We start from the raw sequence: 18,819 nt of genomic DNA on the forward strand, positions 1-18,819 counted from the left end.
TCCAGGTGCTCATAGATCATGTGGATTGTCTTGTGATACACCTCAGGCACTGAAGCGATGCCGAATGGATCAAAGGAATCTATATCTGCCAAAGGGACTGTTGACTGTGCACAATTTAGAACTTGCGTTGTCCAGCTTAAGTTGCCAAAATTCTGATGATGCATCTAGCTTGCTGAAGTACTTTGCATTCACAAACTGTGACATTATTTCTTCTCTTGTAAGAAGTAAGAAGTGTTCTCTCCTTATTGCTCTGTTCAGATTTTGTGGATCCGTGCAGACTCTGAGCTTTCCATTCTTTTTGTCCGCGATGACAAGGGAACTCACCCACTCAGTCAGCTCATCAATTTTTTCAATCACTTTCAGGCTTTCCATCCTGTCCAACTCTGCTTTCAGCTGCTTTTGAAGAGCAAATGGCACCTTGCAGCATGGATGAATGACTGGTGGCACACTTTTATCCACCCTGATTGTGTGTTCCCCAGGAAGGCAGCCAAGACCCTGGAACAGGTCATTATATTCTTTCATGAGTTCATCATACTCTGTATCTCCCTTCACTTTCTACAATGTACGCTCTCTTTACTAGGTTCAGTCTCACAGAGGCAGATAAACCTAGTATGGCCTGCACATCCTGTGACACCACTATGAATCCAGGTGTTTGCTCTCTGTCCTTGTGTGTCACTTTCACCATGCATTTTCCTTTCACAGGTATTGCTGCTTCTGAGTATCCTCTTACCTTCACTTTTGTGTCATGTAGTTTAGGTCTGGTTCTAATTTTCTTGAACTCAGTCTCTGATATCACATTGGCTTGAGCTGCAGTATCCAGTTTCATTACAATGCATTCACTTTCATTCACTTTCAGCGTCATTAACCAGTTCTGTCACTACATCCATGTAGAATTCCTCTATGTCACTTTCATCTACTGTATGGACTTTGCTTTGTTGTGTTTGATTTTTACAGCACCGTACATAATGGTTGTTTTTGTTTTGTACATGTTTTGCCAAATACTGGACATTTTTTTTAGGATGCTGCATGCCACATTGACCACATGTATTTTCTTTGTCCATCTCTGTTTGCTGGTTTCGTTCCCTTTTTCACCTCGGGGTCGGTGCTCTTCTTTTTTACTGCTCTGTGTGTGTCCTTTCTCACTGCATCCACACTGCAGCTTTCACCGAACAGCTCTTTTGCTTGTGTTTTCACAGTCTCTGCTGCTCTACACAGTGTTATTGCTCTTTCCAGGTCCAAATCATGCTCCCTCAATAGCCTCTCCCTTAGACTATTATTTGGAATCCCCCACACAAGCCTGTCCTTTATCAAAGAGTCTGTCAGCCCTCCAAATTCGCATGTCTTGCTTCTGTTCCTCAACTAGGTCACATATTGATCAATTGTCTCTCTCGTTTTCTGTACACGTGAAAAATCTGTGCCTCTCAAACGTCACATTTCTTTTAGGTATACAGTAAGCCTCAAACTTCTCAGTTATTTTATCCAGCTTCACCTTGTCCTCATCAGCATCAAACGTGAAGTTATTATAAACCTCCAGCGCTTCATCAACCCACAACATGCAAAAACACCGACGCTTTCATTTTTCTTGTCAGCGCTTGTCAGCTAGGTACAACTCAAAACGTTGCTTATATCTTCTCCAATTTTCAGCCACATTATCTGTCAGCTGAAGTTTGGGTGGTGGATGCAATCCTTCCATTTTCACTTTGTTAGGTCCTCTTTCTCCCACAGTAAGTAGGTTCAGGATATGGTCTGCCGACTCGTTGATGTATTAATTCGCGGTTAATTTGCTGGGTGGTTTACACTGCTAGTATGATCCAACAACGTGGCTAGTCTTCTGTGCTAACTCTAAAGTTTGTTTTTTCTCTTCAAGTCCGTCTTCTGACACCATGTTTTGTTTGTACTGTGGGTTTTTCAATAATGACACCGTAGTCTAACTTCCCAGCTAACAAAGTTACGTTGTGGCAACGTTGTGATTACGTACCGCATTGGTCACCGCGACATGCTTCGATAATGTTGTGGAGACGTATATTTCTGAATCTCCTGGACGTCATGGCGACGTCTTTCTGTGACCAAAAGTTATGTGCAGAGGACGTTTGGCGACGTCGTTTACATTGCTACAACGACCCCTGGATGTCACTGTAAATATTTATTTGAAATTGTTAGAATTATTTAAAGTTACTTAGTCGTTTATTAGTCAAATAGTTATTATAGGCTTATATATTAGGCCTATATTCTTAATTGAATAGCAGCATAGTTTCATCACTGTCACTGTCGTTCCGATTTTCAGGTGATCCATTCTGCTGCTGCACCTGAAAGAAAACAAATAGGTAGGCCTAGTATTTTAGTGATCTCTGTAGGCTATGCATTGTCATTAATTGTTTAAATGGCTTCTGTGCTAACCAGTGACGATTTTTGATATTTTGGCTTGATCTGAAGGCTAATACGATTGCTTATACAGGTAACCTAGGCAGTAACCGCTGATCACTAAAGGTACATGTTTCAAAAGTGACATTGTTTTGAGATCAGCAAATACTCCTGACAGACATGGCCTGGGTAAGCAAATAACCTCGCTTTGTCGTAGGCTATAGCCCTCCGTTTCTTTGAACAGTTTTACACAAAACGGTGTGCAACAGGTAAATAAGGTAGCCTAGGTTTTTCTGTCGTTCTGTGGGTGTGTCAGAGGTAATACATTGGTATACCTGCAGCTTTTTAAATGTCTCGTTAACGCTTGTCATGCCCAGCTGGAACCAGACTAATTAATATATAATAATAATTAAATTTCTGAAATGTGGCGTGTGTGAGAAGCTTACATTTTTACGACACCGTGCTGGAGCATGCTTCAGATCTCCCCAATGATGTCCTGTACCTTGTTTAATTGTAAACTGGGAAATAACTTCATGACTGCCTCTGCAACAAGAACAGAAACGGTAAGTTTCAGTTGGTGAATAATTTACAGAGTTTACAGACTTTTAATGTTTATGAATATTTGTGTTTTATTTTAGACTACTTTGTATTGATTCCGATAGCTATTCGACACCTGATAGCCTCGAGTTTTAGGTTTATTAACTAATTTACATAATTTATTTTACATAACTGTGGTATAACGTTAGCATTAGTCTGTCACGGTAACATACAGTACGTGTGTGAGACCTTGTACTTACAACTGCGTTTGTGTACCCGACTATGAAACATTACCGTTATTTGTTTTTGCTTTTGGTCCGGTGTTGGACCACTATTTAACTTATCGTGAATATTAAGAAAAGACATGAAATGTTATTAAAATGAAGGAAGAAGTATAACTTAATAAATAAATAAGTGTTTGGACCAAAGGTGGTAAAATGGTACGTGAGCCAAACTTCGATACAGAACAAGCAAGCAACAAAGCCAATGGGTTCAAGTTCAATGGCTGGAAAAATGACCGTTGTCACAGTAGCGTGCGATGTGTGTCAAACTGACTTTAGCTAGTCAAACAAAATATGCTATGCTAACTTAACTAACTAACTTAACTAACAGTAACCTTAACCTGTTCAAACTGTAACGTTACGTATTTTACTTACCTTTAAAGGGTGATACTGTGGTAGGCTACTTACACTAATCTAATCTAATCTAATCTATTCTACATTTCTATACTAAACTATATCAAACTTGTACCTAACATTATATGACATAGACAAGACAAACGAAGATTGCCTACTAAACTATCACTATTTACACTAACATTCAGAACAAACTAACCACACTAAAACTATTTTATTCTATTAATATATTAAACAACAAAATTAACTATCTAAATATAATCCTATAATATCTAATCCTCTAAATTCTCTCCTTATCTCTCCGTCTGTCACACCACAGTCTCAACCCACAAAGCCGTCCGCCTGTCACCCCGGGATACTCATACGTTGTATATAGCATGAGACAACGTTATCTTTGATTCTGCTGAATCACACGAACATTTGGAAGACATCAAATTAGTCTTTCTTCAAATTGCCACTCATAAAAAATAGCCAGATTAGTTTGAAACACGGGGCATAAAGTGTCAGTTCTCAGTTTGAATTAGTGATGATACTCATTTTCCCTACCATTATGTCTATTCTGAATTTGTAGGCCTGTAGCCTACAGTATATATTGAGGGAATTCCTTTAAACAAAAATAACAAATAATAGGTGCACTCAATACATGTTTAAAATTTTATCCATATACCATGGAGCATACGTGACCTGCTTAAGACAGAGTCCCGACTCAGGTGGGGTTGTACTGGATGTCTCTGCACAGCCTCTCTGCTTGCCCTCCCCCACACAGCTCCTGTGGGGCCCTGCTGCTGGCGCCGCCATGCACTGGGGGTCCAGAGGCCTCATATTCACAACCTGACCATCCCCAAAACTCAGTGTAGCTTTTCCCAGGTCTAACTGACAGTCCTGGTCCTGCAACTCCCGTACAGTTACTGTACGGAGTTGAACTGCTGTGTCCCCGCCGGCACCACCTCCGGGTGGACCACTATGACTGTCAAACTTGTGTCCACCAAAGCTGTACATGGAACCCCCCCTATGAAGATAGGCACGTGGCAAAAGTCTGATATAGAAGTTCTTCCCACCACGACAACGTGCTGCTCCCGGTCCTCCCCACATCATTTCCCACCCCCTTAGCCTGGACAGGGCAATTTTTCACCATGTGTCCAGCCTTGCCACAGCCCCAGCAGAGGCGAGTCTGTGCCTTGACGCCACACGCGCTGTAGCATGACTGGAGGCAGCACCAGCCCCCGGATCATCTCAGTCACCTCGTCCAGTCACGGTGGTCGCTGTGCGATATGCCAACATTTACCTGTGCTCGTGTATTTCTTGTAATAATAATAGTAGTAGTAGTAATAATAATACTAATAAATGTGGTGGAAAATTTTTGATAAAGTGTATACCCCATATGTAAATAATGAGTATTGCCACTTTCACCCCCCCCCCCCTCCCCCCCAGAGAAAAGTGGAGCTTGACGTGGTACAATTAAGCTTGTTACATGGTGGAAATAAGTTATTGCCAGCAAACATCATAAGCATTGCCAACAGATGTTAGCTTTAGATTTTAACCACAGTTATTGACATATTAACTGAAGTTATTGATATATTACATTAGCTATTTATTTTATCTTTACTGTACATGTGGAGGTCTGGAAGTGTATAAGGAAACCAGACAATCTAATATGTTAGCCTTAAATAATATGTATTCTATTATACTTTGTATAGTGGAAAATATTGTTTGCATTAAGCACTACTACTGAAAAGTAATATGATGTGATTCTATGCCTAAATAATGCTGGGGGTTACCCTAGGTCATAAACATTGCATGTAGGCCATTGTAAGACACCGCTAGGGGGGTAATCTTGGGGGCTATTACAGGACAGTGGGTGACCTTGGAGAAGGAACACTGCCTTCAGCATTGGCCCTCCCTGGAAGTCACCCCAGAACCTTTGTGCACTATGTTGCTGTTCTATAGTCATGCCAACTTCTATTGGTTCATGGTCTACGCTTATTGTATCTTTTTTGCCTTCACTTCTCCTATTGGTTCATAATCTACGCTTATTGTATCTTCTCTCCCTTCACTTCTCCTATTGGTTTACGGTCTACGCTTATCGTATCCTTTTTCTCTGACTCATAGTCATGCCACCTTCGCTTATTGTATTTTCTCCCCCTGACATGCCCGTACAGCATGTCAGCATGTTTTTGCCTCCTTTTAACATATGCACCCCATTTTAGTTTTATATTTTCTTTTAGGAGTCATACAGCTAGAAAATAAGAGCTGATTGCCTGCTTTGGCCTAGCTGACATCTACTGGCAAATGCTTGTGAACTGTATGTGGATTTACTGCAGTTTGTCATAGTTGCCCATCATAGTAGTGCTAAGCCAACGGCCCCCCTTTGCGGGGTTTAATTCTTCTTTGTCTTGTTCCTGTGGCCCGTCTTCTGGGCCGTGTCTAGACGGGGCCTAGTTCTTACATTAACCCTTTGCTTTAAGGCCTAACCTTATGGCACATAGATATCTGTGTGCCTTCTTTCAGTCTGCAGCACCGCGGTCTGGCTAACTGAGTTACTTAACCTTTTTTATTATTTAAATGTGGGCCTGGAAATAATGGTAATATTCCAGGCATATATGCTGTGTATTATTTATCTATGTTTAAAAATCATAAAGGTGTGGAGTGGAAATAATGGGAAATTTCAGAAGTGTTATGTTTAAAAATAATATACAATTAATGACTATGGAGTTTATGGGACTTTCCAGGCAGGGTAAATGTAACAGCTTAAAAATTAAATAATGGTGTATTAAAATGGAAAATGGGATGATCTTGAAGGAGGAGCCTGGGAGGAGTTGGAAGTTGTGGTCTGGGATAGGAGGAGTGAGAAAAGGCATAAAGGATGGATGTAGGCTGAGGGGAAGGCGGAGTGATTGGGGAGTGTTTGTGAATGTATACACACCGCATATACACCTGTTGCTCCGCGGACCAACCCGGTTTACTGTATGTGATTGATCACCATATGCAATAAACCAAACAACTATGATTACATCAGACTCTGTGAGGACTTATTATTTTCTGGAAGGCATCAAAATGTGGAGGAAGACCCTCGGTCCATTTGGCCCAGACCAGGGGGATATCCACCACATAAACTTTATTTATATAGCACCTTTCATACAAGAAATGCAGCTCAAAGTGCTTGACAATAAAGAAGTTACATGCACCAAGTGCTTCACATCAAATGAACATAGAAACAGGGATAGAATGCCATAACTAATGTAAATTAAGATGGAAAATAAAAATAATAACAAAAATATCAATAAAATCTAAATGAGAATACATAATTGCATAATAAAATAAAATAAAAATAAAGTTAGAAGATAGAATACATAGAATGCATAAAGTTAATTAAAAAACAGCATTTTAAAAGAAGTACAGTATTGCATAAAAATAATTTCAGGCCTGTATCAGGGAAGTCATTGCTAGCTAATTTTATCTTTGAGGAAACAACGATTTAATGTTAAAAAATATAGTAAATTCTAACTGAAGACTATAAGAAGCTTAATAACGCTAATGAAAACGTAACAAACCATGTAAGGTAACACGCGCACTACATAGCATAAAAATAAGTTACATGCGAAAGGGTTAAGCATATAAAAAGGTAAATAGAAAACACTTTTCAACCATAGTTCTGTGTCACGTTCACTTTCCTGCCTGCATCCGTGCAGTGTGGAAGAACGCAAAGCGTCGTCCAAATGATGAAAAATATTCCCATAAAGTGTGTGATTTGCGACACAACGAAATAAACGATAGAGCATAACCGATAGATGTTTTTTTATCGTCACACGATATATATATCGTCATATTGCACAGTCCTATCTCAGATGGGTCTTCGTTCAGGTAAACCAGACAGGACTGCTGCTCTTGTTGCCTGTATGTCATTCTTATCCTGTTAGACATGTGTTGAGCAAAGGACAATGCACTTTGTGATTTTGACACTTCTATAGCATTTAAGATCAAAATATTGAAATTATGCTATGAATAGAGAAATATATGGGGCAACTGTAGTATCAAAAAATAAACATTCCTGTCATCAATTTGTGCCTTATTTTTCTAAAAATCCAACACAGTGTCATCCAATAACCCTTGCATGATGTCTACCTGCCTACTGTAGTCCAACAGAAGATCTGCCATCTTCTGCCCACAAGTTCCAGACCTCTTCTGTTTGTACAGCTTCAGGCGCTGTGGTGTATATTTATCCAGGGCAGCAAAGAAGGTAAATGGCAGGTTCTGATTGGTGATGCAATGAAACTCCTTGTATAGCTGTATCAACAACAATGGCATATGTAAAAACATCAAGTAAATAAGGCACTCTGATTTAGAGAATATTCTTTTAATAATTTACGATCACAATTCCCACAGAGCATCAACTTTTCACTTACTTGGACCTCACAAAAGAGGGCAGGCCATCGATTTTTCAGCTCTGCTATGGGCATTGTAGAATTGATGATCTCTTCACGTCTTAGTGCAAAGGTGCGTTGAATGAGCAGGTACATGAGCGCCGCGTCCCTTTCCGGTGAAGCCTTCTGGAACTCCCCCACCATTTCTAGCCTCTGAGCCTCCAAAGTGTCCTTGCTCTCCCCCGAAGGATAATTGGGAAGAAAGTTCACCTCCCTCTTCTGGATCTTTTAATGTCTGACCGGGATGGTGCAGCCCCTGGACTGCTCCGACTGCACTTTCCTGCATTGATGGATACATCCCCTATGCCAGCTTGGTTTAGTTTGGTTGGATAGTTTCCCCATCTTGTAGCGCAAACTGTTCTTCCAGCCATCACAGCCTGTTCTATAGCCCTTCTTCCTCAAGCATGGGTGTCACTAGTGCATCTGCAGTCTTTCCTATTTGCTTGCTACTTGGGTAGACTTTATATCTATACATTTCAGCAGCCATACACTCCAATACATTATGCTTTTGATCTTTGGTTAGTCTCAGACTTTTCCCCTCTTTTGCAAAAGCACTGTTGCCTTCACTCATAGTGAACTCCACCTCCACCTCCACCTCTCCACCATAGGAGAATGTGGGCACAACAAACACGTCAGGCCATCTACAGGTCTGATCAGGTGAGTCAGTGTTTTCTGACAGGATCACTGTGTCATCGGTACTACAAGAACTGAGATCTAAGTCAGTTAGACCAACTACCTTTATGATTACTTTGGATGGAAGGTCCTCTACATTCACCAAATTGCAGAGAGCATTATCAAAATCAGGGTCTTCAGACTGCAGTCTGAAGTCACAGGTCAGGTTGAACTTATTTTTGATTTCAGATATTATATATATATATGATGATATATATCATTGACCATCTCAGGGCAAAAGTGCAAGATGACTTTTTCTGAATTTTCATCATCAAGGATAACACGCAGCTTTAGAAGTGAAGCCATTTGTTCTGGGCTAGGTAAGCCTAAAACAAATAAAACACAAAAGATAATGCCATGTAATCGTGTAACATCTGCCATCCCCTTGTAATTGTATATTAGTGAATGTCAGCCCTCATCTTCAACTGTTTAGATGTCTTGGCCAGAATGAAATGATGGGAGTCACTGCTCCTCTATTCAGAGACTGGAATAAAGTGTTTAGGTGTGAGAATTAGTTTATCAGACACCCTGTAAGCAAACAATGGAGTCTGGTCCCTCAGCTGATGTACATGTGTAACAGTATGGCCCTTTCCTTCATGAACAGTCAACTCAAATGAGTGCAAATGCTCAACATACCATGCTTCGAAATCTTTAGGTACAAAAGTGATTTCATTGGCAAGCAGTAATTTTTTTTGATCTCCATAAACTCAGGTAAGGCGTTTTGGACACCAGTGCAGACAAACATGCCAACCACAAAAGGTGTTCCATCAATGGTGGCCTCTTTTGCACTAAGGACATTGGAGTATTTCGTGAAGCTTGATACACAGGCATGTACATCAGAGGGCAAGTAATTGATGAAGACTTTTGAAGTCTGCACTGGTGGTTTAAAAAATCTTGGTGACGACAAAAAGTCATCATTTTTTGGTGTCAGATATTATATATGATGTTATATGATATATGATTATGGTGTTATATGATATATGATTATATATATGATATCAAGGTTTATTTTCTTAAAAACCTTGTGCATCCCTTCAAACCTCATTGTCCAGAGATGTACAAGGGGACCAAAGCACTTAATGAGGTGAGGGTAGTGCTCCATGGTGTTTTGGGCTCAACAGCAAATTGGGGAAGACCTCCTGAAGTAACTGCCTGTGTTCAGAAATTTTACAGGCCATATACTGTAAAGATTCATCTGTGAATTGATAAGACACAGTAAGTTTGACTACAGTTTTTAACGCCATTAGGATGTCCCAAAATTTGTCCCCTTCTGGCATTCTTGAGCCTATGAGAAGTGGGAGCAATCGCAGGAGAGTATGGTTCTCATGACCATTTCCACCTATTGTTCCTCGAGAGGAAAAACTAAGTGGAATTGGATGGCGACAGCCAACTTTGTCAGAGTGCTGATAAGGATAGGGTATTATTGCCTTATTCAGATCTTCTAGCGAGAAATATTTTAATGACATCATACCTTTCAAGCAAATGGCAAGCTCCACTGTAACTACACCTTCAAACAGGCCATGAAGGATGCCTGGGAGAAATCCTGTGATGGGGTGAAAATATGAGAGATGATCAGAGAAAACACACGTATCTTTGACACCATATGCTTCATCATCATTGTGCCGCATTTCTTGAATGACAAATGACAACTATCAGTGGTTACACCTGATGTCTGCATATCTGTTCTGGTATAAAGGCAAAATCGGCAACAATGGGTAGACCTAAAACTCTTATTAAAACCAGCAAGCACTTGAGCAGCAATGTTATCGGCGACAACAGAGAAGACTGTGCCTTTTATGGAGTCACCCAATGTCTCAACATAGACACCTTCCTGTTCTAGTGTCTTTAAATTATTCAAGAGCGATGCAAACACTTTTGCATATCCAAATTTTTGAACATCATTGGAATTGCACAACAAGGCAAGCTGAATATTATGCAGTGCAGAGTGATATTTTACTGGCAGGTTGGCTAATGGCCAATAAACTGCACATACTTTGTACATTTTCCTTGATGTTCCAAGAGGGTTTGCAATTTCAAAATCATCTACATAGAAAATTAAATAAAACTTGAGACCTTCTGCAAAAAGTGGGTTTTCCTGATAGTAACAGCCATCAACATATGATGAAAACTCACCAGGCTTTCTTGCACCACCTGCAGAGAGGACAGAATGGGCACATACGTAAAGGTTCGCCTTGTGGAGTCAATAAGGTACTCAATAGCCTTGACATGTAGAAACCTCTGCTTAACATAAGACTTTTGCCTCTTGGTAGTTGACAATGGGCCTTCACTGGTGACTGATTTGTGTAAAATATTGCTCTCTGAAACTGCCTGAAGAATTTCATTTACAAGTATGTCAGTAAAAGAGCCATTGTGCTTATTGTGCAGTATTTTAATGACTACTTCTTTGAGAATAGGTTCAGAGAGAGAAAATAATTGATCAATGTGTTCAATGATTTCCTACGTTGCTCTGTCCGAAACATGGAGGATTGTTTGCATTTTCAAAAAGAAGGCAGCCAAATTATACTCCAACTGTTCTGCTTGTTGCTCAGTGTTGCTACCTAGCTCTTGAGAGGATTCATCATTATCGGACACAACAGAATCTTGCTCGCTCTCATAATTGTGGGGAATATCCAACTCATTTTGCTGAACAAACTCAACAGCATACTCTGAGGAACTGTAATGTTCTCTGGATTTGTGTAAATTAAACATAGTATATACATTTGTTTTAAATGTGCAACATCTAAATGGACAAGGGACAATTTGCTTTCATTTCAAGTGCCCCCTTAAATGAAGGAACATGTTCCTTTTGACAAAAGGCTGTCTAAACTCACAAAGAGGACATTGAAATGCCATGGTATTGACAACATTTTCTCTGAGGTTACTGCCTACCCCTTTTACAGTAACATTATGCACAGTGCACATATGAACTTTCAATGAATTAAATGTCTTAAAGGTGCACAAGCAACTGTGGTACAAGCATGGTAATGGAGACCTTGGGTAACGTTACATTGCATCACCTGCAACTTACCTAATGAGAAGGGTGATGTTGCTGTATAGCAGCTGTCAAAGTCTTGATGCCTGGCTGAATGGATGTCAGCTTTAGGCAGTCTTTAAAGCTACAAGCGCTGAAAATCCAGTTTCACACAGATAAGTGGTAGCAAAAGGCATCAGAAACATCAATGCCTTGTTAGAGTAAGCATGCAACCAGAAATGTGCCAAGTGCTTCTGTGTGAAGATCGGTTTCAAAGCAGTATCACAAGATAACTCCACAAGGCTGTCCTGCTCCCTGGAACTGAGGCCTGCTATGGCATCCTCATTATGGGGGCCAAATGGATTCTGTATCCAGCTGTGTTGCTCACGGATCACAGGGAAGTATTCCCAGAGCTGCCTCTGAGGTCGGGATCTGCCTCTCCTCTTTGTTGAGAAATTCACACAGATTGTCAAAGGACTCCTGGTTGTTCTGAAGCACTCTTCTGTCCCACAGCTTGAGCTTCCTTTCTGTGGCTTCTATCTTACTGTGGACATGAAACGTGGTCACTGCTTTTCCTTGGAGGGATACATTGAGATTGATTTAAATAGCCGAAAATGTCGGCCAAATACACCAACTTACAAAGCCACTTGAAGTCACAGAATTGATCCACGATCCACGAAAAATGTCCTGACTTCATCATGCAGTTCAAAAAGTTGAGTGAGCACCTTACCACATGAAAGCCGCCGGACTTCAGTGTGCAGGAGAAGCGGCCATTAGTCACTTCCCATCTCCATGCATAAAATGGCAAACTGGTGTGACCGCAGTGGATGACTTTTGATGAAATTTACTGTTCTCACTGCTTCATCCAAAACCGTCTTTAAATCTGCAGGCATCGTCTTTGTGGCCAGTCTATTTCATTGGAAACCATGAATGCATTCAGAGTTTAAAAAAAAATGGTTTCCGCTGTAGTATGTGAGGGTAAAGGCTTGCAAAACAGAAAATCTTCATGTACAGTGGCATGCAAAAGTTTGGGCACCCCTTGTCAAAATTTCTGTTACTGTGAATACCTAAGCGAGTAAAAGATGACCAGAATTCCAAAAGACATAAAGCTTGCACCACTTGAGGTAGTCTATTGTGGATTTTGAGCTGTGTTTAGGATCATTATCCTTTTGTAGAAGCCATCCTCTTTTCATCTTCAGCTTTTTTACAGACGGTGTGATGTTTGCTTCCAGAATTTGCTGGTATTTAATTGAATCCATTCTTCCCTCTACCAGTGAAATGTTCCCCATGCCACTGGCTGCAACACAAGCCCAAAGCATGATCAATCCACCCCCGTGCTTAACAGTTAGAGGGGTGTTCTTTTCATGAGATTCTGCACCCTTTTTCCTCCAAACATACCTTAGCTCACTGCAGCCAAAAAGTTCTATTTTAACTTCATCAGTCCACAGGACTTGTTTCCAAAATGCATCAGGCTTTTTAGATGTTCCTTTGCAAACTTCTGACACTGAATTTTGTGGTGAGGCCGCAGGAAAGGTTTTCTTCTGATGACTCTTCCATGAAGGTCATTTTTGTGCAGGTGTCGCTGCACAGTAGAACAGTGCACAACCACTCCAGAGTCTGCTAAATCTTCCTGAAGGTCTTGGGTTGCAGTCAAAGTGGTTTTGATTTGCCTTTCTAGCAATCCTACAAGCAGTTCTCTCTGAAAGTTTTCTTGGTCTTCCAGACCTCAACTTGACCTCCACTGTTCCTGTTAACTGCCATTTCTTAATTACATTACGAACTCAGGAAACGGCTACCTGAAAACGTTTTGCTATCTTCTCATAGCCTTCATCAATTATTTTAATTTTCAGAGTGCTAGGCAGCTGCTTAGAGGAGCCCATGGCTGCTGATTGTTGGGACAAGGTTTGAGGAGTCAGAGTATTTATAAAGCTTTGATATTTATAAAGCCTTTCCTAGCGATGATTGTGAACAAGCCATAGCCCTAACACGCTAATTAAGGTCTGAGACCTTGGTAAATCTTATCTGAGAGCTCAAATCTCTCTTCTCCACTAACAGCTTTCCTTTTGCCACCTGATAGCCACCGCTCCATTTTAACTCTTTCCCTGGCACAGATAAGGTATTCCGTCAATTACAATTCCGCCAATGACAAGATATAAGAATTGTTCTGGATCAAATAAATGAAGAATAACACATAACACAACACACACATTTAAATCCCATGGCTTTGTTTTATTAGTTCTGATTACTTTTTTAAAAGTAAATATTTAATCATAAATATATTATGGTAATTTCTAACTTAATTACAAAATTGAAATTAAAAGCATTTTATTTATTTATTGTAAATGACCTCTTGCAGCCCACCTGCAGTACCTTCATGGCACACCAGGGGGCTGTGGCCCACACTGGGAAACACTGCTCTAGTCTATTTTAGACCCACCTAGTTTGCTTTGCAACGCCCACTTGTCTCTTGTTGCTGTAAATCGCCAACTCTCTTTGAAAATGAACGGGAGCTGGTTGCTTTGTCTCTCTCCTGTGTCATCCGTGTGACCATAGGATTACTTTTATAAATCCTATGCCGCAGCTACACATTGCCATGTGGTAAATTAACAAGCTAATTTCATTTCCCTCCATGTTGGTTTGTTTGATGTCAACATTACTTCCGGGCACAAGGTCATTATTATAGCAACCAGTGAAGTGGACACACAGATCGGATCTGATCACTTGCAATATATAATGCAGACAGTCAATCAGGAAGATCGGATTCTGATTGGATATGCAGGAAATTGGACTGTGAACCTAGCCAAACACTTGGTTTCAAGTTGGTAATTTCATCATGTTTGTTAACATTTGATGCAAGATCTAGCGAGAAAAACACTATTAAGTGTTTTAAATGTTTGTGTAGCGAGTTCAACAGTCTTGACTGTGGCTCCCGTAGGCTTTCCCCACAACAGCCTTATCCCTGGCCATGGGAGATGGCGGTGTCCCTTACCTCTGGATGGGACTAAGATAAAATTCAGTTTTGGCCAAACACCTGCCAATTTGTTTTTTTTTTTAAGATGAGAAGTATAATCCATAAATGTATTTGGCATGTATAAATAGGCAATAAGCCTTTTTACAATTACATTTTGGAATAGAACTTAATATAAATTTAGACAAAAACAGTGAATTTAACTCATTGTAATCAATTAATCACTATTCAAATAAGGCTGAAAAAACAAGCAAACTTGAATTGTTTGAGTTATTTAAATTTCTGCCATTTTTAATTAATGTTGACTTAATTCTTTCATTAAGATACACTGTTAGGTTTTACAATGCAGATGCAACAGTGACAGGAAGTGTTTTTCCATCATTACCCCCAGTGGTGGAATGAACTCACCCACCCCCCCCCCCCCCCCCCCCCCCCGAGAACAACTCCTTCTCTTCAACCCTTCAGACGTGGGCTGACGACACACCTCTTCAGACTGTACCTGGACTGACACCCTTGCCATTGACCTTGTAAACCCTAGATTCTTGGCTCGTACTTGTAGCAATATCTCTAACGTTGTATTTGTAGCACGTTTTTGGCCTAGGTAGTATAGCAGCACTTTATTGTCCCAGTGACTGTATTTGGGATATGTAACCTTATGTAACCTTAGATCAGATAGGTAACCTTATGTATCCTTAGATCAGATTAGTTCTGTCTCGCTACACTGACCTTGTGCTCAGCTTCAGCACTAGCTGCATGGTATGACCTGTACACATCTTGCCCTTGTGCCAGTTGTTTGCCCACTATATGCACTTTTGTACGTCACTTTGGATAAAAGCGTCTGCTAAATGAATAAATGTAAATGTATGTGTTAACAGGAACCGTAGGGCAATACTGAGATTCCCATAGAGATCTAGAAGTTCCTCCTTGTATATGTAGTCTAACATCACTAGAGCTGATGTCTAGCCATGGTTAAAGTATTTAGTCACTCCATGTCCAGGCAGTTTCTCTACCCATGGTCTGCCCCACCTTGATTGTAGCTTACTTGCACTGTCTGGAACTTGATCCAAACCAGGCTGATGTGGATTTTTCATAAGTGACTTTGAACAGGTTTTGTTCTTGGTCAAGTTCATAAACAAACACTCATTGCAAATAAAAATAAGCCTAATTAAAATTATATTTGTAGCTTTTCCAAAGGCCAAGAAGCTAATCAGGGAGGAGATGATGAGGTGGAAGAGCAAAACAGAGAGCCTGCAAAGGCTCAATCACCTTCCTCATCTATTTATATGTTGCTGAATTTATAGATTCTCAGCTATTTTTCACTTTACTTTGGTAGTCCAAGTGAAAATTTACAGAAATTAACTGGTTATGCAAGTGAGAATCAACTTCATTTTTACATATGTAGTTGAAATGCTGGGATAAAAGATAAGGTGTATGAATGTTCTACATACGTGAATAAGCCAGTAGTCCACAGTATTCTGGTTAAGTAAATGGTAAATGGACAGCATTTATATAGTGTCTACTCTGAGCACTCAAAGCGTTTTACAATTCCATGCCTCACACTCACCCATTCACACACTCACACTCTCACTCTCACTCTCACTCTCACTCTCACTCTCACTCTCTCTCACACACACACACACACACACACACACACACACACTCACACTCACACTCACTCACACTCACACTCACACTCACACTCACACTCACACTCACACTCACGGTGGAGGCTACCATGCAAGGCCCCAACCTGCACATTGGGAGCAGTTTGGGGTTAGGTGTCTTGCTCAAGGACAATTCGACAGGGTCAGGAGGAATCGGGATTGAACCAACAACCTTCCTCTTGCTGGACGCCTCCTCTATCTCCTGAGTTTGCATGCATATAATATTGAACATTAGTTGAGCTTTAGAATTAGAACAAAGATTAATGAAGCAGTTTTTTGTTGAATGTTTGTATCTACATTGTTGGATATTAGAATATTCAACAAAGATTAATGAAATGGTTCACTAATTGTTGAATATTTGTATCTACATTGTTGAATATTTGTATACCATAGGCTGAGTGAGAATATGTGGGTATATTCATGAATCATTACATATACTCTATAGATAATCTAGTAAACATCAACAGACAGAGTGAAACAGTTGAATTGTTGAATCTCAACTAATAAGTTGTTGAAATGTTAGAAATACTCTGTAAACCCTCTGTGGGTGGACTATCCAAGTAAAGTGTTACCGATTCTTCTGATGACACCTGTAAGATTTTGGTCCAAATTCCTAAACCAGCTCACTCAGTGTAGCATAAGAGAGCACAGATCCTCTCACTTAAGGTATGCAAATACCTGTATTCACTTGTCTAGACGGCCTTATTGTAACCACAGTTCTACTCACAGACTTTAATTGTCACTTTGGCCACAGCTAGCCGTTGCGGCAATTGATCCTTCTAAAGAAACCGGTGATGGATGATTGAGAAGTGCTCTTGCTAGGGCAGATAATCTAATTACCAGACCTCCTGTATTTTACCACACGTACTCTATTGTCTATCCTGATCAAAGCTAAGATAATGTCATTACCAAACCTCTGGTATTTCACCACATGTACTCCCACTCCCATATTGATAGTTAATTAATTATTGTCTACCCTGATCAAAGCGCTGTATCAGTATAAAGAATGCTTTCAGTGAACCCTCGGGGTTCGATTTGACGCCGCTGAACCCAGAGTGCGTTTCACGTACTTCTGACAACTGCTGTTCCAGTAAATAAAGAAGTCTTTTCCACGAAGATCGGAATTGCGTTCTTTTTCCTTATAACTGGCGAGCCACCCAGCAAGGGATTCCGAAGAAAAAAAACTCAGGGACTGAGGTAAGAAACGTTCTTCTTTTATGCTGCTGGTTTTATTTTAGGGAACCCCTTCGTTTACAAAAAAACAGAGAGAAAATAGTTTTAAGGCCTTCAAAAAGCCATATGTGTCTCATATGTGTCCCCTTGAATTTCAGCATGACCTCATGGATTTCACCATTTACACCATTCATGACTTCAGTGTCATCATGGAAGCCTAAATGTTAATCCAGGACAATCATTGCAGCAAGTGCAAAAGCGTTCTTAAGTGTTAAGGCGCTCTTGTTCAAAATCCAGCCAAAATACACACAAGCACACTTCATTCTTAGCTGCATATCGACTTTAATGCTACACTCATTCTCCATTGCACTGTAAAATGCACAGGCAGCGTACTCACAACAGTGAAAAAAAAAGTTTTAGGTGCTCTTCACTCACAGCTCCGATTCTGCTTAGCTTCTAAGAGCAAATGACATTATGCGTGTTCAGTGTAACATGGACGTATACAACAAAGATTTGTCAAAACGGAAGTTCTTGCTTGTCATCCGCCTTGAAAGTAAGCACTAAGTAAATGATACCACACCATCTAGTAGACTATTAAAAATGAAATGACTAATAAACACAAGCGCACATGTCAACCCTCACACATTATGTTACATATTTCACACATTCATATATGACAGGCATTCACCATCCATTTTTCAAGAAGAAAATCCAGAGAGAAGTGCAAATGACATCCCCGCTAGCAGAAATGATGCAGTCAAGATTGCCGCATTAAAGGAAATTGGCAGGGCCCAGCAAAGCCACAGAGAAGTGACCGAGCCTCAACCTGAGTGAGCCACATTCAAGATCACAGAATCTTTGCTGCCATGTAACGACCAAGTACACAACACAACCAAAAAGGCGTCATTGCACCTCATGTACTGTACACTGACGGTTGCCACGTCCTGCAAGTGGGCTGCGCAGCGCCACAAGGAAACAGCTGAAGGAAAGGTTTCATTCGTCCTGTCTGTATTGAAAGCAATTTCTTTTTTAAAAGCTGAATTTTTAAAAAAAAATGTATTGTGTCGTGCCTATCGTGTAGTGCTTATTTTAACCAGATATTGAGCCCCAAGTCTGTGTGCCAGTGCACTAAAAGGGGAACCCCTTGTGACGGAGTGCCGTCACTACGGTTGAGTATGCGCTCTGACTGCTATACCAACTAGCCTGGCTCTTTGGCGTCGTGGTCAAAGTCACATGGTTGGTACCCTGTAGACCCAGGTTCGAGGCCAGGTGAGGTGACTGCTCTCGCCCTTTGCTACACCCCTGCTAATTAAAATTATTATATCAACAGAAAACCCTAACCCCAACCCTACACACAAAAAATCCAACACTAGGGTAACAAAAAACTGGCTACCCAATGGCTCCAGTACACTGAATG

The 18,819-nt window shown here is 40.5% G+C and overlaps 1 non-coding gene across 1 annotated transcript; it reads right to left on the reverse strand.

Moving 5' to 3' along the window:
- Positions 1–18,116: 18,116 nt before the first annotated feature.
- On the reverse strand, positions 18,117–18,278 carry LOC118780010. Its single transcript, XR_005005050.1, has one exon. It is a non-coding gene; the product is annotated as a U1 spliceosomal RNA (small nuclear RNA).
- Positions 18,279–18,819: the final 541 nt, after the last annotated feature.

The sequence above is a fragment of the Megalops cyprinoides genome, chromosome 6 (assembly GCF_013368585.1).
Source record: "Megalops cyprinoides isolate fMegCyp1 chromosome 6, fMegCyp1.pri, whole genome shotgun sequence".
NCBI lineage: Eukaryota > Metazoa > Chordata > Actinopteri > Elopiformes > Megalopidae > Megalops > Megalops cyprinoides.